Here is a 21,116-nt window from a genome sequence, read left to right as displayed (position 1 = left end):
TTGACTTGATTTGGAGTGTCTTCATGACACAGAAGCAACACTGACAAAGCACACATACATTGGCACTATCACATATTCTTTATTGTTCATTTCATACATACACTCAAACAACTGGACATTAAAAAACATTATACAACAGTTAGTTCCGATCAAGTAATTTGATTGGACAAGAGGCATTCCGATATACAGTATAACAGCACTCGGACCTTTAACTATGTGTATCACTCCGCCACACAGGTGTTCTATTAAATGACCGTTAATTAGACATACAGAAACTGTCCGATGCGGGAATCGTGGTGAGGGAGATCATGGCAGTGAGCGGGCATAGGCGAGATTACGATCTGAATTGTGATTTATAATGAATGAGTAGCGGAGCATACACATTTAAACAAAACACCTATGTGTTTTGCAGATCTGAAAGCTCGCTAAAACGTTACTGGAGAGACCATCCACCGAAAACAGGAAACGGTGGAGCAATGTACTATCTGATGTCAACTCGTCTGAATCGCATTCACACATTCACCAGCAAAGCGACTGTCAACTGAGTCATATTTCACTGGTTGCACAATAAATGGAAACGTACAGCTAGCCTGCGGATGTTTGTGTTCAGGTTACTAGGCAACAGTCCAGCTGTAGTTCAGTTGCGGAACTATTTTTTGTTGGCGGAGCCGCAATAAATGATTAAATCAACAAAAAATCATAATCTGTTGTCGCTTATTACTGTTAACTAATAAATGGCGCTGTAGAACTGTTGTATAAAAGCAATATCACTGCGGCCTCGTACCTACGACCGAATCACAGCCGTGCTGATATTCAGTATAACAGCACTCCCTCTCGTGTGATAATGTTCATATGCCAATGGGCCATGAATGTTGTCTTTCAATATGTCATCCTCCCCTAATTTTCGCCCCTTCATATCAGTTGCTGGACTGAAATGTACTGATCTAATCTTATCTACTAATCTGTAACATCTATATGAGCCCCAGGAAATAGGGGACAATGGAATCTATTAGAAAAATCGAAATGTATTTTCTTTGTCTTACATGTGTAAACATACATGCTCTGTGTACATGTTTTCGATGTATTGTTTTAAGACTGTAATTTCAACGTTACCGTTGCTATTCACTACCGCTTTCAGCAGCTCCATTCTAATAGCAGTGACCACTTGTTAGGTCGAGATTCTATTCGGTTGTTAAGTCGTGACGTGTTTCCGGGTCCAAAGTTGGCTGAGGCGCTGTCTTCGAAATGCCGCAATAATAATAATAATAAATTATATTTATATAGCGCTTTTCCGAGGCTCAAATACCCTGACAATATGGGGAAAACGGGAAAGTGCTGTGTCCCTTGTTGTATGAATAGATCCGAGTCTAAAAAACGATTAAACTGTCATTCAACCGCTGTAGTACACTGGTATTCTGGTGCGGAGAATTTCTGGTTTGGACCCGGAAATTGCAAAACGTCACGTTTGACGTCAGACTTAACAACCGGATTGAGATCAATTCCAGTAATTGGCATGGAAAGAGGTAAACCTTGATAACTTTTGAACCATACAAACCAGCTCCTTACCTTCTTGTGATTTTATGCATCTATGCTTTTTCTAAAATGTGTTTTCTTTTTCCTTTCCTAAACACCAGGGGAGCCTCCCCTCCTAAATTTCGTTGTTTGGTACCTGTACTGTAGCAATGACAAATAAAGTCCATTCCATTCCATAGAATCATGGGGTTTGGACCATTGTTTTTTTCATACAATTCTCTATGTCATTCCTTTTAATCAGTATAACAGCACTCCCTCTCGTGTGATATTGCTTAAATGTTCATATGCCAATGGGCCATGAATGTTGTCTTTCAACATGTCATCCTCCCCTAAATGTCGCCCCTTCATATCAGTCGCTGGACTGAAATGTACTGATCTAATCTAATCTACTAATCTGTAACATCTATATGAGCCCCAGGAAGTAGGGGACAATAGAATCTATTAGAACAATCTAATTGTCTTTTCCTCTGAAGAAATATTGTGATACATATGGGCATACAGAATTATAGGGTGTCCACCCACTGGTAATAGAACGTGCGAAACCGGGGTTTTGCCAGGGTTGCGCTACTCAATCACCATTAAAAAAAGACATGTTTGGAAGATTTGTCTTACATGTGTAAACATACATGCTCTGTGTACATGTTTTCGATGTACTTATTGTTTTAAGACTGTAATTTCAACGATACCGTTGCTATTCACTACCGCTTTCAGCAGCGCCGTTCTAATAGCAGTGACCACTTGTTAGGTCGAGATTCTATTGAGATCAATTCCAGTAATTGGCATGGAAAGAGGTAAACCGTGATAACTTTTGAACCATACATGATAGAACCTTGTTAGTTAAACACAATCCTTTCGAAATCTATATGTGCTTGTAAATGTTACTGTTGTGTCCATACAATAGGCCTACACTGCACTTGCCTATATGTTATAATAGGATGACCCTAGAGGGCGCTGTTGTGTTACGTGAGACGTACTATGTATGAACAGAAGAAGAAGGTAGTTCCGTGTTGAGTGAAGAAGAGAAATAAAGTACCCTGTTTGTTCCTATACTACTGTGTGATATATTCCGATACACCCACACAACAAAGTGGCGACGAGAGTAGTAGTGAAGAAGAGGAGATGGTTTTACTTTCCTTGCAACCTCCTGCCGCGTTCCTGGAGTGCCCAGATGAACCGAAGATAGCATTTGATGCGTGGATACGGTTGTTTGACAACTACTTGCTAGCTATCGGGGGACAGGACTTTGCCGTCGAGAGGAAGAGAGCCCTGATCATTCACTGCTTAGGAACAGAAGGACAACGAATCTACAGCACCTTGCCACTCGCTACTGATGACTACACTGGAACTGTGAGTGCTTTGAGGAAATACTTCTCTCCGAAAGTGAATGTTGTCGCGGAAAGGTACCGTTTTCGGCAACGAGCACAAGCTGTCGGTGAGTCCACGGATCACTATGTTGCAGCCCTGTGCGAGCTCGTTAAACAATGTGCGTTTGGCGCCATGCAGGATGAACTGCTGCGCGATCAGATTGTAGAGAAGACAAACAATCCGCGCATACGTGAAAGACTGTTAATGGAAGAGACTCTGACATTGGACAGAACTCTGGATGTAGCGAGGCGCACTGAAGCTGCCATAGCTGACGCCAAAGCCATTGCTGACACTAGGGATGTGGCTGCCGTTTACGTGAAAATGAAGGCAGGCAATTTCAAGCCAAACCGCGGCAAGCCTAAAATGGACGGGACTCACACCACCTGCTACCGCTGTGGGTCAGAAAGCCATCTTGCCAATGATAAATCCTGCCCTGCAAAAGAATGCAAATGTAAGACATGTGGAGTATGCAAATCCTCTGCTAAGTCTGTAAATGAAGTGACAGATGATAATGATGAAGTTGTTGTGCCTGAAATTCGTGTTTTATCTGTGAGAAATGGTTATGACATGAATAAGTTGATGTGTGCTACTACTATTACTGCACCTACTGCACAGACTGTTACGATTGAGCTACTTGTTGATACAGGGTCTGGTGTTTTTATACTGCCTGAAAATGTATACAGGGATCATTTTAGTTTGAGTAGGCTATGTGAACCTAAGGTGCAACTTGTTACCTATTCTAAAGAGAAGTTGGATGTGCTAGGATGTCTTATTGCTGACATTACTTTCCGGGACAAGTGTGCAACTACAGACTTTTACATAGTAAAAACGGGAACTCCTATACTAGGTATGGACCTTGTGACTGCTCTTGAGTTACAGATAAAAGGTGGACAGTTGATAACCGAGACAGCTACTGTCTGCGCAACCCTCCACCAAACCAAAGCCTCCGCTACGGCTTGCAAACAGCAAGATGGAACTCCAGCTGCGTTTGGATGTGCAAAAAACGTTGTACATAAGGTCAAGGTAAAGCCAGACGTGAAGCCAGTACAGCAAAAGCTCAGACGCTTACCGCTTTCAGTCCGTGACGCTGTGACAAGTGAACTGAAGAACCTGGAGGAAAATGGAATAATTGAGAGAGTCGATGCATCTGAATGGGTATCCCCAATTGTAGTCACCCAGAAAAAGACTGGTGGCATCCGCATGTGCGTTGATCTAAGGGAACCTAACAAAGCTGTGGTTGTTGATGGCTATCCCTTGCCGTTGATCGAGGACATACTGTCTGAGCTACGTGGATCCATAATTTTTTCTACACTGGATCTTAAATCTGCCTATCACCAACTGAAGCTGCATGAAGAAAGCAGAGGGCTCACCGCTTTCATTACGCACGAAGGCCTGTACAGGTACCGCCGAGTACCTTACGGACTTAGCTCCGCCCCTGCCGCGTTTCAGAAGATGATGTCGACGATTCTCAGTGGCCTCAAGGGTGTGCAATGCTACCTCGATGACGTAATCATCTATGGATCTTCAGAAGCTGTGCACGACGACAATCTCAAGGCTGTGCTGCACAAGATCGACACCGCAGGACTGAAACTCAATGTTGATAAATGCAAGTTCCGTCAAACTACTTTGACCTTTCTTGGCTCTAAGATTGGCCCGGACGGTCTCCTGCCAGATGACTCTCATGTAACTGCAATCCTGAAGGCCCCGCCTCCTACTGATCCTTCTACACTCCGCTCGTTCCTGGGTCTGACAGCCTGGTACAGTAAGTTTGTGCCGAACTACGCTGCTATTGTGGAGCCCCTGAGAGCCCTACTGCGAAAGAACAGTACATTCCAATGGAACGATGTGGCACAAGGACGATTTGACCCAGTCAAACAGCTGATTGTGAACAGCCCTGCATTAGCTCTTTTCGACCCCACCAAACCTACCATTGTGTCCACAGACGCTTCAGACTATGGGCTTGGAGCCGTTTTGACTCAACTAGACAACAAGGGTGAAGAACAGACTGTCGCCTTCGCTTCTCGCAGTCTGTCGGATGCTGAGAGGAAGTACTCGATCGTTGAGAAGGAAGCGCTCGCCTGCGTCTGGTCCGCTGAGAAATGGCGTACATGGCTGTGGGGAAGGAAATTCCGTTTGCGCACTGACCATCAAGCACTAACAACACTACTGACAACAAAAGGGAACAACTGTGCTGGCCTACGGATAGCCAGGTGGTCTGCTCGCCTGATGGAGTTTCACTATGATGTGGAATACAGAAAAGGATCTCTGAATAATGTTGCTGATTGTCTATCTAGACTCCCACTTCCTGAAACAGATGCTGCATTTGCAGAAAATGTAGAGTCTGTTGCATCCATTATTTCTGCTCTGAGTGCTATTTCCGAGGATGACTTCCAGTCTGCCAGCTGCACCTGTCCAGTGCTCACAAAGCTCCGTGCACAGATTAGGGAGGGCTGGCCCTCAAAGAAAAACACCCTTGATCCTGACTTACAACCATACTTCCTGATTCGACATGAGCTTGCAGTCATGGAGGACTGCATCGTCAGAGGTACTCATCGGTTGCTTGTGCCTGAGTCATTGCAGAAGAGACTCATTGACATTGCTCATGAAACCCACCAAGGCATTGTGAGGACGAAACAGCGCCTCAGAGAACTGTATTGGTGGCACAGAATGGACTCTCAAATAGAGACACTCGTGAAGAACTGTACGACCTGCCGACAGAATGATAAAACGACCATTACCCATGATGCTCCACTTCATCCTGTACCTCTACCAGCTGCTGCCTGGGAGAAGGTGTCAATGGACATCGTAGGTCCATTCGAGATAGCACCTAGGTGGTAGGTTTGCCATAACATTGGTGGACTACTATAGCAAATGGCCTGAAGTAGCCTTCGCTCCCCGCACCGACACCGCTACGGTCATCCAGTTCCTCACCACTATCTTCTCTCGAGAGGGGAATCCAAAGGAGCTGGTCAGTGATAATGGACCTCAGTTTGTCTCCGCTGAGTTTGCCGACTTTCTAAAGAAGAGGGAGATTACACACCTGAAATCAGCAGTCTACTATCCAAGAGCTAACGGAGAAGTTGAAAGATTTAACCGTGTTATAAAAGACTGCCTACAGACCGCATCGATCCAAGGAGAACCGTGGAAACCATTTCTGAGAACATTCCTGATGGACTTCAGAGCAACGCCTCATTCTACCACTGGAGTATCCCCTTCAGAACTGCTTCACGGACGACGAATGAGAACAAAGCTTGTGATAAAAGACATGCCTGTACCCTCCATGGATGAACATGCTGTGCGTGAAAGAGTGAAACAAAAACAAGTCAAATCCAAACAATACACAGATGCTCACCGCCATGCCAAAGCAACAGACTTCCAGCCTGGTGACCAAGTACGGGTTAGGAAGCCATGGAAAGTAAAGAAAGGAGAACTGAAGTTCACCAGACCAAAGACTGTTGTGACCAGGAGAAGCTCAAACAGTTACCTGCTGGATGATGGAAGAGTCTGGAACGCCTCACGCTTATCTGCACTGCCAGAGTTGACCCCAGGTACTGACTCCGACAATGCACTGGACTGTACTGAGCAAGGGACTGACAAACCGCCGGACTCTGACACAGGTACCCAACTCAGACCTACCAGAAGTAGAAATCCACCTAGTTGGACTAGGGACTTTGTCATGTCTAAGTGAGTGAAAAGATATGCTTAATCTGTGGAAGTTTAATTGTTATTTTGGGTTACATACATTATGCAGAGTGTAGTATGTGAATGTTCTATGTTATGTTGAATACTCATGTTAGAGTACCAGAAGTATCCTTTGTTGCAAAGGGGAAGATGTTGTGTCCATACAATAGGCCTACACTGCACTTGCCTATATGTTATAATAGGATGACCCTAGAGGGCGCTGTTGCGTTACGTGAGACGTACTATGTATGAACAGAAGAAGAAGGTAGTTCCGTGTTGAGTGAAGAAGAGAAATAAAGTACCCTGTTTGTTCCTATACTACTGTGTGATATATTCCGATACACCCACACAACAGTTACCAGTCCTCGTTGCTTCTTCTTCTTTTGTTGTTTAAACAGCATTATCGTTATAAAGTTAACTATTATAAAGTGAACTGGTAATGCACGTAAAAGCTGTTTGCCATCTAACACCCAGACAGCAGTAGAATGGAACAGCCCGTTGGCTATGACAGGCTATGACAGGCAACACAGCAAAAATGTACGTGTGGACACGTCAAATATCACGTATACACGGCAAAAATCGACGCGTGGACACGGCAAATATTGCCATCAGGGGCCTCATTCATAGAACGTGCTTAGATCAAATTTTGATCTTACCCGTGTCGTACGTAGAAAACCACGTCAACGTAGTGATTTATACAATTTCAACGTGAGTCAATTTGATCGTGGAAACGATCGTAGCTCGACGTCGAGTATTCAACTTGCTTACGCACATTACCTACTGGTTATGCGGAGTTATTACAGGCATGTGAGCCGCACTGCCTAGTGTAATTCATGCAAGTGGCTCGTAATAAAATTAGTTGTTGTTATCAGCCGAGAAAATTAGTTTAATTCAAGATTTAAAAGGAACTGATGTTTCTGATTGTATTTCAGTCTTCCTTTATATCCCTCCGTAGCTGTCTATCTCCCCTTCAACATGCCTAGTGCGTTCCACAACGGACCTTGCCCGGCCAAGCTCTAAATTATACTGGATTTTCTCCGGTGTCAGGGAGTGAGCAGCCATATAAGAATAAGACCACCTGATAAGAATAAGACCATTATATTATTACAGTATAAGCAGCACTCGAGTTGAGGGGGGATGGCATCCCCCCTGAAATAAAAACAGTCAAAATCGCCCCCCTCTTTCCATACTTAATGTCATTTTATCAATGAACGTGGTATTACTGCTATTTCAAGGTGCGAGGGGGCACGCACACATGCAATGACAGTTACTGACACTGAAGTCACTGGCGAGGGGATGCTAAAATTGTCCTCTTATGATAAAATCCACCACCTCCCCTGATTTTATTTTACAACTTGAGTAGAGTATAAGCATGTGCCTGTGTGCCTGGTTAGTTGTCATGATCAAACGTTACAAATGCAACTTACCGAGAAGCCACCCTTCTCTGCCCTCTCCCACTTCCAGACGAACGCCTACCCCAGGCCTATTCAATTAGCGGCCCGGGGGCCGCATGCGGCCCAGACGTGACCCCCGATTGGCCCAGCCATAAAAGCAGAGAAAAACGTATTTCGCAAGTGTTCAGAAATTCATGCAGAAATGTCTACAATAGTAGCCTACAGAACGTGAATATAACACTCTAAACAAATAAGCGGGGAGCTTAAAACAACATTGGACAACGTGATGGCTACAATTAATTTTATTCGCTCCACTTCGAGCCTCCAACATTATTATTATTATTAACTTATTCCGCAAGCTGCTGTCAGAAATGTCTGCTGAGCACCACGACCTGCTTTTGCATAACAACGTCAGGTGGCTGTCCAAAGGCAAGGCACTGGAGGTTTCTGTGATCTCAGAGAGGAGATTACAACTTTCCTCCGCAGCAGCAGCAAGCAAACGAAGGCAGAAACACACTTGAATCGCATACTGGACGACAACTTCATGGCTGATGTCTGCTTTCTGAGCGACATATTCAAGTCTAGTTTTTTCTAGTGGGTATACTGTGATTCTTCCCTCCCAGCCTCATATCGTTCATTTCCGAACGCCATAAAAATAAATCTGCGCTCCTTTCTATATATATCTAAATTACATGTTATAAGGCTGATCTGTGCATGATAGTGCTGCATTTTGACATATTTCATGTCGCATCTCCCCCCTTTGATGGTATATGACGCTATAGTCAGTCCCAATGGTCCAAAATTCAAGTGCTTCGTAACACAGACGGGGTGAATTTTATGAATGAAAGTGAAAGTTCTGTCACAAAACGCTGTTACGTATCCTCACACATGTTTAAGTGGGTATATGGAAATCCTTGGCTTTCCTAGTGGGTATACGGCGTAGCACCTAGACTACACCACTGCAAACACCTGAATGACTTAAATGTGGGGCTACAAGGCAGAGACAAAACTGTGATTGATCTTGTGGAACAGGCGCGTTCCAAGTCAAACTGGACCTTTTCCCGGCCGACTTCTGCACCGGCAGAATGCTGCATTTTTCCGACGCTCCGCAAATGCGTCTCATCCCCGGCACACATCACAGATGTGATGACTGTTTTCATTGCGAGGTTGAAAGAGAACTTTGCTGGTCGACTGGATGGACTTGCTCTGCCCGCAGACGTGATGGGCTTTGCCAGAGACCCGTTCACTGCTGCAATAGAAGGGGACTTATCCACCAGAGGAAAGGGAGTGGTGCCTTCCATCGACGAGGGGAAATTCATACTTGAACTTGTTGACATGCAGTCATCCGTAACCATGGCACAGGAGCTTCGCACTAATGGACCTGCGAAGTTTTGGAGTGATGTCAACGTGCACCAGTTCCCTAACATTAAGAAAGTAGGAATCCATGTGCTCAGTATGTTTGGATCAACATACACCTCTGTGAATCAAGCTTTTCACACATGAACACAATAAAAAGCAGCTCTCGTTGTTCCCTGACTAACAGTACTCTTCACCAATGCCTTCGGATTGCATTGACATCTTATGAGCCAAATGTCACTGCTCTTGTTCAGAATAAAACATGTCACTTCTCACACTAAGAAAGTCAGCAGGGTAAGATTAGATTAGATTAGATTAAATGTTATTGTTTAACTGTAATTGTAACTTGTTAAATTGTGCACTCAAGGCGTTGATGGTTATTTTCATTCAGTTAAAAGCACTTTGTGATGTGCCTGGGTCAGCTATGACCAACATTTATATTTTACAAAAGGATTTTTTTTTATTGGTATACTACTGTACACTTTTTTATGCACCTTGAGATTACTTTCGACGTGCCTGTGTCAGATGTTACCTAATTTAAAAGGAAAACTATAAATAAACTGCTTGTATTTCATTAGGCCTACATTCATTTGTGTTGGTTTGAAATGTGTCATTACCTGGTGCCTAGGCTACTGGCCGCTGAAAATGTCTGGCCCAGCAAAATGTCTTGGTTTTCAAATCTGGCCCAACTGAATTTGTAATTGAATACCCCTGCTATATTATAGCACTTGTCTTAATTCAGCCGCTATAATTCAGCCTCTATCACAGGGCGTTAATACAAACCTCATTCACCTGCGTTCATTTTTACCTGTGTTGGTATTTATAGAAGGAAGCACGTACGCAACTTTAAACCATCTCAGCCCGTTTTATAAATAATGCTTACGTCCGTTTAGAAAACTGTGCTTACGTGAAAGTCAAAGATGACGTTCAAGTACTTTTTTATGAATGAGGCCCCTGGACACGTGAAAAATCTACGTGTGGACACGATGTGTCTAGACGTTTATTTGCGCTTATGGCCTTCCATACATCTCTACATCTCTACATGTCACATCTCTACACATCTCTACATGTCACATCTCTACATGTCACATCTCTGCATGTCACATGTCACATCTCTACATGTCACATCTCTACACATCTCTACATGTCACATCTCTACATGTCACATCTCTGGTTGAGAACAGAGTTCCTACAGTAGCGAGCTACTGCAGAGAGGGGACCGCACACAGTCTCTCTCTCTGTCTTTCTCTCTCTCTCCCTCTTTCTCTCTCTCTCTCTCTCTCTGTCTCCCTCTCTGTCTCTTTCTCCCCCTCTTTCTCTTTCTTTCAATTCAATTTCAATTTTAAAGGGCTTTATTGGCATGGGAAACATACATTTACATAGCCAAAGCAAGTGTGAAGATAAAAAACAAAAACAAAAAGAATGTTATGTACATACAATTATTATATTAGAATAAATACATGATTAAACTTATTTCAAGTCTTATGGTGGTTTTATCCCATTTGATGCCATTTTTCTATCACAACAGCTAACACATCTTGCTGCTGTGTTTGCACATTGCTGTACCTCACCACCTCGTTCTCTCTCTCTCCCTGTGTCTCTCTTTCTCTTTCTTTCTTTCTTTCTCTCTCTCTCTCTCTCTCTCCCTCTCTCTCTCTCTCTCTCTCTCTCTCTCTCTCTCTCTCTCTCTCTCTCTCTCTCTCTCTCTTTCATGTTCATGCTTATTGTCCAAAACGCTGGACCAGATGGTGCAGGCTGTTCTTTTTTTTCTTCTTCTTCTTTTCCCAGCAGGTTGATCCTATTGAGAGACGTCTGCTCTCTGTGTGGTCTTGTTGACCAGACGGTCTCTTCTGTGGTTGAGTTTGTGGTTCACTTTGACCCTTTTGACTGGATGTGGATTAGGTGACATCCTAGCGAGCTGTGACCACTCACCATCTGACATACAGTATGAGGAATAACCTGTATTTCCTGGGGAGGCTGGTGGAGGCATTACAATGAGCTCCTTCCTCCCATTTCTACCTCCACCAGCCTCCCCCGGGATACGTCAGACCTCTTCTCTTCTTTCCTTTCCTCTCCTTCTCCCTCTCTGCTCTATGTGTCCGCTCCTTTGATGAGGTTCCTACTTAATTGAGTCCCCTGAGGATACAGAACCCCAGAACCCCTCTCCTTCCATCCCTCCTCCCCTCTCTCTCTCCCTCTCCCTCTCTCTCACTCCCCCTCTCTCTCTCTCTTTCTCTCTCACTCTCACTCCCTTTCCCTCTCTCTCTCTCACTCTCCCTCCCTCTCTCTCTGCCTCTCTCTCACTCTCTCTCTCACTCTCTCTCTCTCTCTCTTTCTCTCTCTCTCTCTCACTCCCTCCCCCTCTCTTTCTCCCTCTCTCTCTCCCACCCTCTTTCCCTCTCTCTCTGCCTCTCTCTCTCTCTCCCCCCCCCCCTCTCTCTCTCCCTCTCCCTCTCTTTCTCCCACCCTCTCTCTCTCTCCCCCCCTCTCTTTCTCCCTCTCTCTTACACACTCAACTTTTTCACGTTCGTCTGTGACATACAGGAGCTTAGAGAGCAGCACTGAGGAGACAGCGTCAACTGATAATAAGGACTCTACATGGTGGGGGTATGTGTGTTCACCTAACCCATAGAATATGGTTATGTTTGACCACAGGGTGGCGCTATTGAATGTTTTTGGCTTATAGCGGCCATGGTGTGGTTGAGCTAATCTTCTAAACTATTTTACACAGAAAGACCTTCGTCCCTCGGTCACGTATACCACAACACGCAGATCCACAAAGCGGTTTTGGAGGACAAGATTAAAGTGTGCCACCACATGAGCACCATGAGCATTGCTCATTCACTCTATAGGCGGCCACTCGGAAAAAAACACATCCAAGTGTTCTGTTGCTGCCCTGTGAAATATGCGGTGTCATCCTGTGCTATCACTTCGACCGTGGTTACGGCTGCTCTGAGCTATATTTAATCTCCCAGTACTTGACACCCGTTGGTGTTAATTGGTGAACTTTAATTGAGTCCCCTGAGACTCCTGTGCCCTCCAATTCTCCTCTGGAGAGCCCCAGTAACCATCAACAGGAGCGCTCAACATGCTTTTGATGCTTTTTTGTCATTCCAAATAGTGTAGTGTTTCTCCAGGCAGTGAGTGTGCTTAGGTCCCAGAATAGACCAAACACCCCTGGTGGTAGAACACTGTAGAACAGTGTAGAACAGGTTGTCTGGTGGTAGAACTGTGTAGAACAGTGTAGAACAGTGTAGAACAGGGTGTCTGGTGGTAGAACACTGTAGAACAGTGTAGAACAGGGTGTCTGGTGGTAGAACAGTGTAGAACACTGTGTCTGGTGGTAGAACAGTGTAGAACAGTGAGTCTGGTGGTAGAACAGGGTGTCTGGTGGTAGAACAGTGTAGAACAGTGTGTCTGGTGGTAGAACAGTGTAGAACAGTGTGTCTGTACGGACATCAAAGAGCAGGAGCAGATGTCCCGTTCACCTGAACCCATTATCATCTGTGAGTTCTTTGAGAGAATGTTGTATGTGTGTTATGAATATGGTGTTATACTGGTATCCTTTATCCTCCTGCATGCTGTGTCTACTGTTGCGCCGTTGGCCTCTTTAGAACTTAAAAGATAGAAAGAGACAGAGAGAGAGAGAGACAGCGAGAGCTGAGATACAGCAAGAGAGATGGAGAGAGGGAGTGTGTGTGTTTGTGTGTGTGTGTGTGTGTGTGTGAGAGAGAGAGAGAGAGAGAGAGAGAGAGAGAGAGAGAGAGAGAGAGAGAGAGAGAGAGAGAGAGAGAGCACATGGACAGCATGTTGTGTGGGTAGCAACCCTGGCATCCACAGTACTTGACAGACCTCTACATTTGAGTCATCAGCCTTCTGGTTGACAGCTCTGTCATAATTCTGCTGCTATCTCATTTAGACAAGACATTGATATGAACTCAATAAAACTACACAGTTAAAGACATTGTAACATTCCAATCCATAAAAAAATCTATGTGTAATACAGTGGAATGACACAAGAAAAAAGTATTGAACACAGTAAGAACAGTAAGAGTAAGCACCAAACCAGCTTATACTACTAATGAGTTCTCCTACCTGTGCTAATTAGAATCAGCTGGGTTAGTGCATGTTGGTGAGGAAGTACTTCCCCTCTTTGAAAAAGGGTTTCCCACCTCTGAATGCAAGTAAACAAGTCATTTGTCGCCAAGCTTTCCTGCAAGAAACATCTTCTGCCTCTTTGAGGCAAAGAGACCTTCACAACAAGATGGTTGAGCAGCAGTCCCAGAGTCTGGCGGTTCCAGAGTCAATGAAAGGCAGGGGTCTTGCTTGTGAGTACCACTGCCATGAGGAAGAAACTGTTCAGGTGGCGCAAGGTTTTGGTCTTGATAGACCGGGAACCTTTTTTCGGATGGAAGTCTTTGGAAGAGGTGGTGACTGGAGTGGGAAGGATCAGTGATGATATTTCCTGCTCTCTTACTGGTCCTGCAGTGGAATAGGCCATGTGTCAGGTTGGGGATCGCACCTACTGTCGAGCGACCCTTTGAAAATAAAGACCATTCATTCATTCATTCATACTGTCGAGCGACCCTTTGGTGCCCCCTTTGATGTGTATTTGTTTCTCTGTCTGTCCTAATGTCGGTGATTGATAACAGCTGTGAGTGATTAGTCTTGGTCTATTTATGTCCCCCTGTGTTTTCCCTCTGTGTCGGCTGTTCACTTTATGTACGTGAGTGTTGTGTGTCAGCAGAGATTAGAATCACTCGTAACAGAACAACTGACGACTAATGTTGGACCCGGATGTTGTGCAGAACACAGGAGGCGGAATGCGAAAGTAGAATTAAAAAATAAAGGTACTCTTTATTGAGCAATCGGGCAATTATCCATCCGAACTATGAACAGTACAAACAAAAGTAGGAGAAGGCTTAAGCCTGGTACACACATAAAGATTTTCTAAATCTTAACAGATGTTTTATCTGAGAAAAACACATGAAGATAAAAAAATCATGGATTGAACAGTTTTGATCGTATTGTGTGTGGTGTGCTCCGATATACGACCACATGCATAAAGATCTGTCCTCCGACAGTCTGGAGTCTCGTCCCCCAAGCCAGAAATCTGGCGTGATCAGGGTAGTAGTACCCTGACTGACCTGTAGAGGCAGCCATGTGCTACAGGGGAAATAAAGTGCCGAAGAACGAAAAGAAGATTGGCTTCTTGATTGGCTACATTCCATTCCACGTCACAATCGGACTCGGGAGTTGTCAGTTTTGACCACAGACAAGAAGACTTTTGGTCGTTTAATATTTACGATTGTCGGACCCAACCATTTTCCGAGCAGATTGTTGGGAGAAATTGACTCTTAACACACCTCACACCACAGGATAATCTTGTAGGATAATCTTTAGAGCCATCCGATAATCGGGCGTTTGCTGTCCTTGGTCGGAAGGGGGAAATCGGCCCAAAATCGGCCCAATAATCCTAAAGGTGTGCAATGCAGTTACACAATAACAGCAACAGTCAAACAATACTTAGCTTCCTATACGGCGAGGAACGATAAGGCTCTGCTGACACACAACACTCACGTACATAAAGTGAACAACCAACACAGAGGGAAAACACAGGGGGACATAAATAGACCAAGGGCCTCATTCATAAAACGTGCTTAGATCAAATGTTGATCTTACCCGTGTCGTACGTAGAAAACCACGTCAACGTAGTGATTTATAAAATGTCAACGTGAGTCGATTTGAACGTGGAAACGATCGTAGCTCGACGTCGAGTATTCAACTTGGTTACGTACATTACCTACTGGTTATGCGGAGTTATTACAGGCATGTGAGCCGCACTGGAAAAACGTTGCCTACTGTAATTCATGCGAAGTTTAAGTGGCTCGTCATAAAATTAACGATGTTGTTACCAGCCGAGAAAATGAGTTAAATTCAATATTTAAAGGCAACTGATGTTTATAATTGTATTTCAGTCTTCCTTTATATGCCATCATTAGGCTATTGTATGGTGTAATCACTCTAAATTGAGGCGTGATAAATTAATTGTGATTCCTCAGGTGTTGCACATTAAAGACTATCCTATATATACTCTACTAGTAAGCAAACAATTGACACTCAACCATGGCTGTGCTTGTTTTATTGGAGGACTTGGCAAACCATGCGTTTCATAGGGAGAGAGTGTTTAGGGACCGGGCGGACTTTTTTGCCCACGACGATGAATGGCTAACGAGCCGCTACCGGTTCCCGAGAGCCATTCTCATTGATTTGTGCGACCAACTATCCCCAGGCTTGGAGAGGAGGACACGCCGCAACAGGCCCATACCTGTCCCTGTACAGGTGCTCTCCACCCTGGGGTTCCTCGCCATGGGGGCATTTCAAAGGGAGCTGGCTGACCAGTCGGATATATCCCAGCCCTCCTTCAGCCGCATCCTGCCTGATGTGATCGGGGGAATTCTGAGAATTTCCCCAAGACACCTCCGTTTCCCATTCACACCCCTTGAGCAGGCGCGTGTAAAAGACGGGTTTGCCGACTCCTTTGGGTTCCCTGGCGTTATAGGCGCAATAGACTGCACGCACGTTGCCATACGGGCACCGTCAGTGGATGAGCATGTTTTCGTTAATCGAAAGAATTTTCATTCGATCAACGTACAGCTCATCTGCGATGCCCGTATGGCACTGCTGAATGTCTGTGCTAATTGGCCGGGTTCTACCCATGACTCTTTTATAGTACGCCAGAGTAGGGTAGGCGTTCGTCTGGAAGCGGGAGAGGGCAGAGAGGGGTGGCTTCTCGGTAAGTTGCATTTGTAACGTTTGATCATGATAACTATCCAGGCAAATGCTTATACTGTAATAATTGAATATGGTCTTCTCAGGTGACAGGGGTTATCCATTGAAAACATGGCTGCTCACTCCCTTCGCAAACCCCCAGACACCGGAGGAAATCCGGTATAATTTAGCGCATGGCCGGGCAAGGTGCGTTGTGGAGCGCACTATAGGCATGTTGAAGGGGAGATGGCGTTGCCTTGACAGCTCCGGAGGGACCCTCCTCTATACACCCAACAAGGTATATTCTTCATCCCTCCTTCAGATGCTGCATATTGTGTATGGAAGCTCCTGCAGTCTTATCAGTAGCCTATTAAATTGTTTTAATGCGCTATACAAATAAAATTTGATTTGATTTGATTTGATTTTAACTAAACATTTTCCCCCTAAAAGGTGTCGGGCATAATTGTGGCGTGCGGTGTGCTCCACAACATTGCGCTAAACCATGGACTGGTGCTGAACCCACTGGACGTGAGAATGGATCCACAAGAGCCCCCTAATCCGCCACCTGATGGAGCAGCAGCCCTGACCAATGCGATAAGGATAAGGCGCCAGCTAATACACCGCATTTAAGGTAGCACGTCAATAACAGCTCATTAACACAATGTAGTTGAGGCACACATACAAACACATTTATTCGGACTGCATGCTTTCAATGATTGCATTATTCAGATGAGTGAGAACTCTACGGATTTTTTTCAACTCTTCTACAATCGCATTAGCTGCATTGCAGAGGTCTCGCTGTGTCTGGAGGACCTCGTCATTGAAGGCATTGGGGGTGGGACGGCTGCCTGAGGTGGAGGGCCTTTCCTCTGGAGGTGTGGGGGATGCTGCCGAGGCCGTTCGCCTTTCCCTCTGCTGTGGCTCCTTGGTGACACGCGATACCTTCAATGCAGGCTCATCAGTCTCCTGCGATGCTGTAAATAAAAATGTACATTGTTGAAACAACCACATGAGATGTCATTATTTAATTGGATACATTTTAATTGGATTAAAGAAGTTCGGTATTAAGCCCTGTTATAAGGTTATTTACGATCATATGGGTCCATATCAACATTTTGAGTTTTATGACCTTCTTTAAATAAGCACACAGGAAACTCACCTTCATCCACCAAAAGCTCTGCTGTGTCGCCTTGTGATGAAATGCCACCAGTTGCACATGGCCCCAGGATGGAGGCGATGAGCTGGTCCCTTGTAGACAGCTCCGGTGCGCCTGGTCCTCCTCCTGTTGCCAGCACGCTCGCTTTGTGGTCCGCGATGCGTTTCTTGGCCTTAAGCTTCATGTCAGCCCACTTTTTCCGCAACTCCGCCAGTGTTCTCCCCCCTTCTCCAACTTCATTCACACTGGCAGTGACACACTGCCAGGCAACAGCTTTCGATTTTGTAGTGATGCCACTATTGAGGCTGCCGAACAGCGTCTGATATCGGGCATCGATCTCTGATAATAGACAATCAATCTCTTCCTCACTATAATTTTTCTTTTTGGTTCTTTCTGCCATCTTGCTCGTCAAAGGTTCTGCTCAACACCTCAATCAAGCCTATTTATAGCACTTGACTTAATTGAGCCGCTATAATTGAGCCGCTATCACAGGGCGTTAATACAAACCTCATTCACCTGCGTTCAATTCCAAGTATGTTTGGTATTTATAGAAGGAAGCACGTACGCAACTTTAAACCATCTCAGCCCGTTTTATAAATAATGCTCACGTCCGTTTAGAAAAATGTGCTTACGTGAAAGTCAAAGATGACGTTCAAGTATTTGTTTATGAATGAGGCCCCAAGACTAATCATAATTCCTGAGTCATTCCCCTTTTTTTAATGGATTGGAGTGTTACAATTTCTTTAGTGCAGTATCTCTCTCTGTTTTTGTTCAAGACATTCATTTTGACCTTGTGCGATGAGCATCAAGTAAAAAATAAAATAAAATACATTTATATCAATTCAGAACCGGGGGCCAGAGCTATGATAAAACTGCTATTGGCATAGCTTTCCCTGCTCTCCTCCAACAACAACATCATCCATCACCATGTTATCCCCCTCTGTAATGGGTTGGTTTCTATAGAAACAGCTGGGTTATGTACTGTCGACCCCTGTCTGTGGCCCGTACAGTATCTCAACTAGCCTTCATCCACAGAGAGTATTCAGATCACTCTGACCCTTCAGAAAGTGTGCACAGGCTTTTGTTCTAGCCCAACACAAGCACACCTTATTCAAATAATCAGCTTGTCAGGGTCTGTAGTCTAGAGTCAGTATACAGTAAGTTGAATCCAGGGGAGGCTGATGGAGGTAGAAATCTGAGGTAGAATTCAGGGCCCGGATTCACAAAGCGTTCTTAAGAAAAAATGTGTTCTTAAGAACAAAATTAGTTCTTAAGACAAAATGTAAGAAGATTTGGTATTCATGAAGAAATTCTTATCTTTTCTTTAGTTTTTTCTTAACTTTCTTCTTAAGATTTTTCCTAAGATAGAACTTAAGAACAAATGAGATTCTCGAAAACAAATTTCTTCTCAACTTTAAGAGAAGCTCTCACCTGTCTTAAAGCAGCTGAAGTGAAAGGTAAGTCTTACTTGAACCATTTTGTATTGCATTTATTTGTTTGTTTGTTTTTTATTTGGATTTATTTGATTTTATTAATATTTAGTTTAGCCCTAGACAATGTGTTAACACATTTTGTTAACACATTTTGTTAATTAAATAAACCAATACAGTTGGTCAGAGTACTTTTGTGTGAATGTAGCCTATCACATAAAGCATGTTTGAGATATAACTGAAATGGGCCTTTCAGCCTGTGTCACATGTAGGCCTATTCCTAGATTACACCACAATGTACTCAGAAAGTAAATCAAGGAGGCCGTTGTTGTATTTGATGTATACTACTTAATTAATCATAATTAATCATAAGTAAGATCATAAGTTCAAAAGAGAGAGAGAGAGAGACACACAGGTGTAAAAATCACAGTTCAAAATCTAAGAACTTCTTAAGTGAGAAAACTAAGAACTTCTTAAGACATAGGACAATTCTTAAGAAAACAATTGTGAATAGTGTTTAAGAACATTCTTAGGAACATCTTGGGCCTCATTCATAAAGAAGTACTTGAACGTCATCTTTGACTTTCACGTAAGCACAGTTTTCTAAACGGACGTAAGCATTATTTATAAAACGGGCTGAGATGGTTTAAAGTTGCGTACGTGCTTCCTTCTATAAATACCAACGCAGGTAAAAATGAACGCAGGTGAATGAGGTTTGTATTAACACCCTGTGATAGAGGCTGAATTATAGCGGCTGAATTAAGACAAGTGCTATAATATAGGGTAGGCGTTCGTCTGGAAGTGGGAGAGGGCAGAGAAGGGTGGCTTCTCTGTAAGTTGCATTTGTAACGTTTGATCATGACAACTAACCAGGCACACAGGCACATGCTTATACTCTACTCAAGTTGTAAAAGAAAATCAGGGGAGGTGGTGGATTTTATAAGAGGACAATTTTAGCATCCCCTCGCCAGTGACTTCAGTGTCAGTAACTGTCATTGCATGTGTGCGTGCCCCCTCGCACCTTGAAATAGCAGTAATACCACGTTCATTGATAAAATGACATTAAGTATGCAAAGAGGGGGGTGATTTTGACTGTTTTTATTTCAGGGGGGATGCCATCCCCCCTCAACTCGAGTGCTGCTTATACTGTAATAATATAATGGTCTTATTCTTATCAGGTGGTCTTATTCTTATATGGCTGCTCACTCCCTGACACCGGAGAAAATCCAGTATAATTTAGAGCTTGGCCGGGCAAGGTCCGTTGTGGAACGCACTAGGCATGTTGAAGGGGAGATAGACAGCTCCGGAGGGATATAAAGGAAGACTGAAATACAATCAGAAACATCAGTTCCTTTTAAATCTTGAATTAAACTCATTTTCTCGGCTGATAACAACATTAATTTAATTTTATTACGAGCCACTTGCATGAATTACACTAGGCAGTGCGGCTCACATGCCTGTAATAACTCCGCATAACCAGTAGGTAATGTGCGTAAGCAAGTTGAATACTCGACGTCGAGCTACGATCGTTTCCACGATCAAATTGACTCACGTTGAAATTGTATAAATCACTACGTTGACGTGGTTTTCTACGTACGACACGGGTAAGATCAACATTTGATCTAAGCACCCGTTATGAATGATGCCCCTTATCTTTTTTCTTAAGAATTGTCTTAAGAAATATCTTAAGAACACTTTTGTGAATCCGGCCCCAGGTTTCTGCCTCCAACAGCCTCTTCTGGTTGAATCCAGTGTGATAAAAGCTTACTAATAGCAAACTCCTTCTCACCCACACTTCTGCACTCCAGAACCATGTCCAAAAAACACTCTGATGTTGTTTGGGTACATTTACTTGAATGGGGAACTGCAAACACAAGCCATTATGGTCAGTTAGCTTGATAAGATGGAAAACATGTTTTGACATCAGTTGGGAAAAAAAGACTACACTGTGTCTATGAAATGGACGCCGTGCAAGACCTGCTTGGGGCTTCAACATGACAACAACTGTGACACACCCTTCTCTCGTTGAACTGAACTGTGGTGGTAACAGTATGTTTCACAACGTAATAGCCAGGGCCCGGATTCACAAAGCGTTCTTAAGAAAAAATGTGTTCTTAAGAACAAAATGTGTTCTTAAGAACAAAATGTGTTCTTTTTTTTTTTATTATTATACTTTATTGCAGGACTTTACATTACATTTCACAAGTTCATTTCACACACTTTACAAGTTTTCTTCACTTGTTTAAGTTCATCCTGCATCATTTTTGTTTGTTTTTTAATTTTTTATAAAGAGAACAAGAAATAAAGAAAATAAAGAATAGAGACTAGAGAGAAAATATAGAAAAAGAAGAGAGAAATTATAGGGATAGACATAGAAAAGTAAGAGACAAAGGGAGGGGGTGGGAGGGGTGGGATCGGGGAGGGGGTGGG

The sequence above is a fragment of the Nansenia antarctica genome (assembly GCF_963989245.1).
Source record: "Nansenia antarctica genome assembly, chromosome: 5".
Taxonomy (NCBI): domain Eukaryota; kingdom Metazoa; phylum Chordata; class Actinopteri; order Argentiniformes; family Microstomatidae; genus Nansenia; species Nansenia antarctica.
This window is presented reverse-complemented; position numbering follows the sequence as displayed.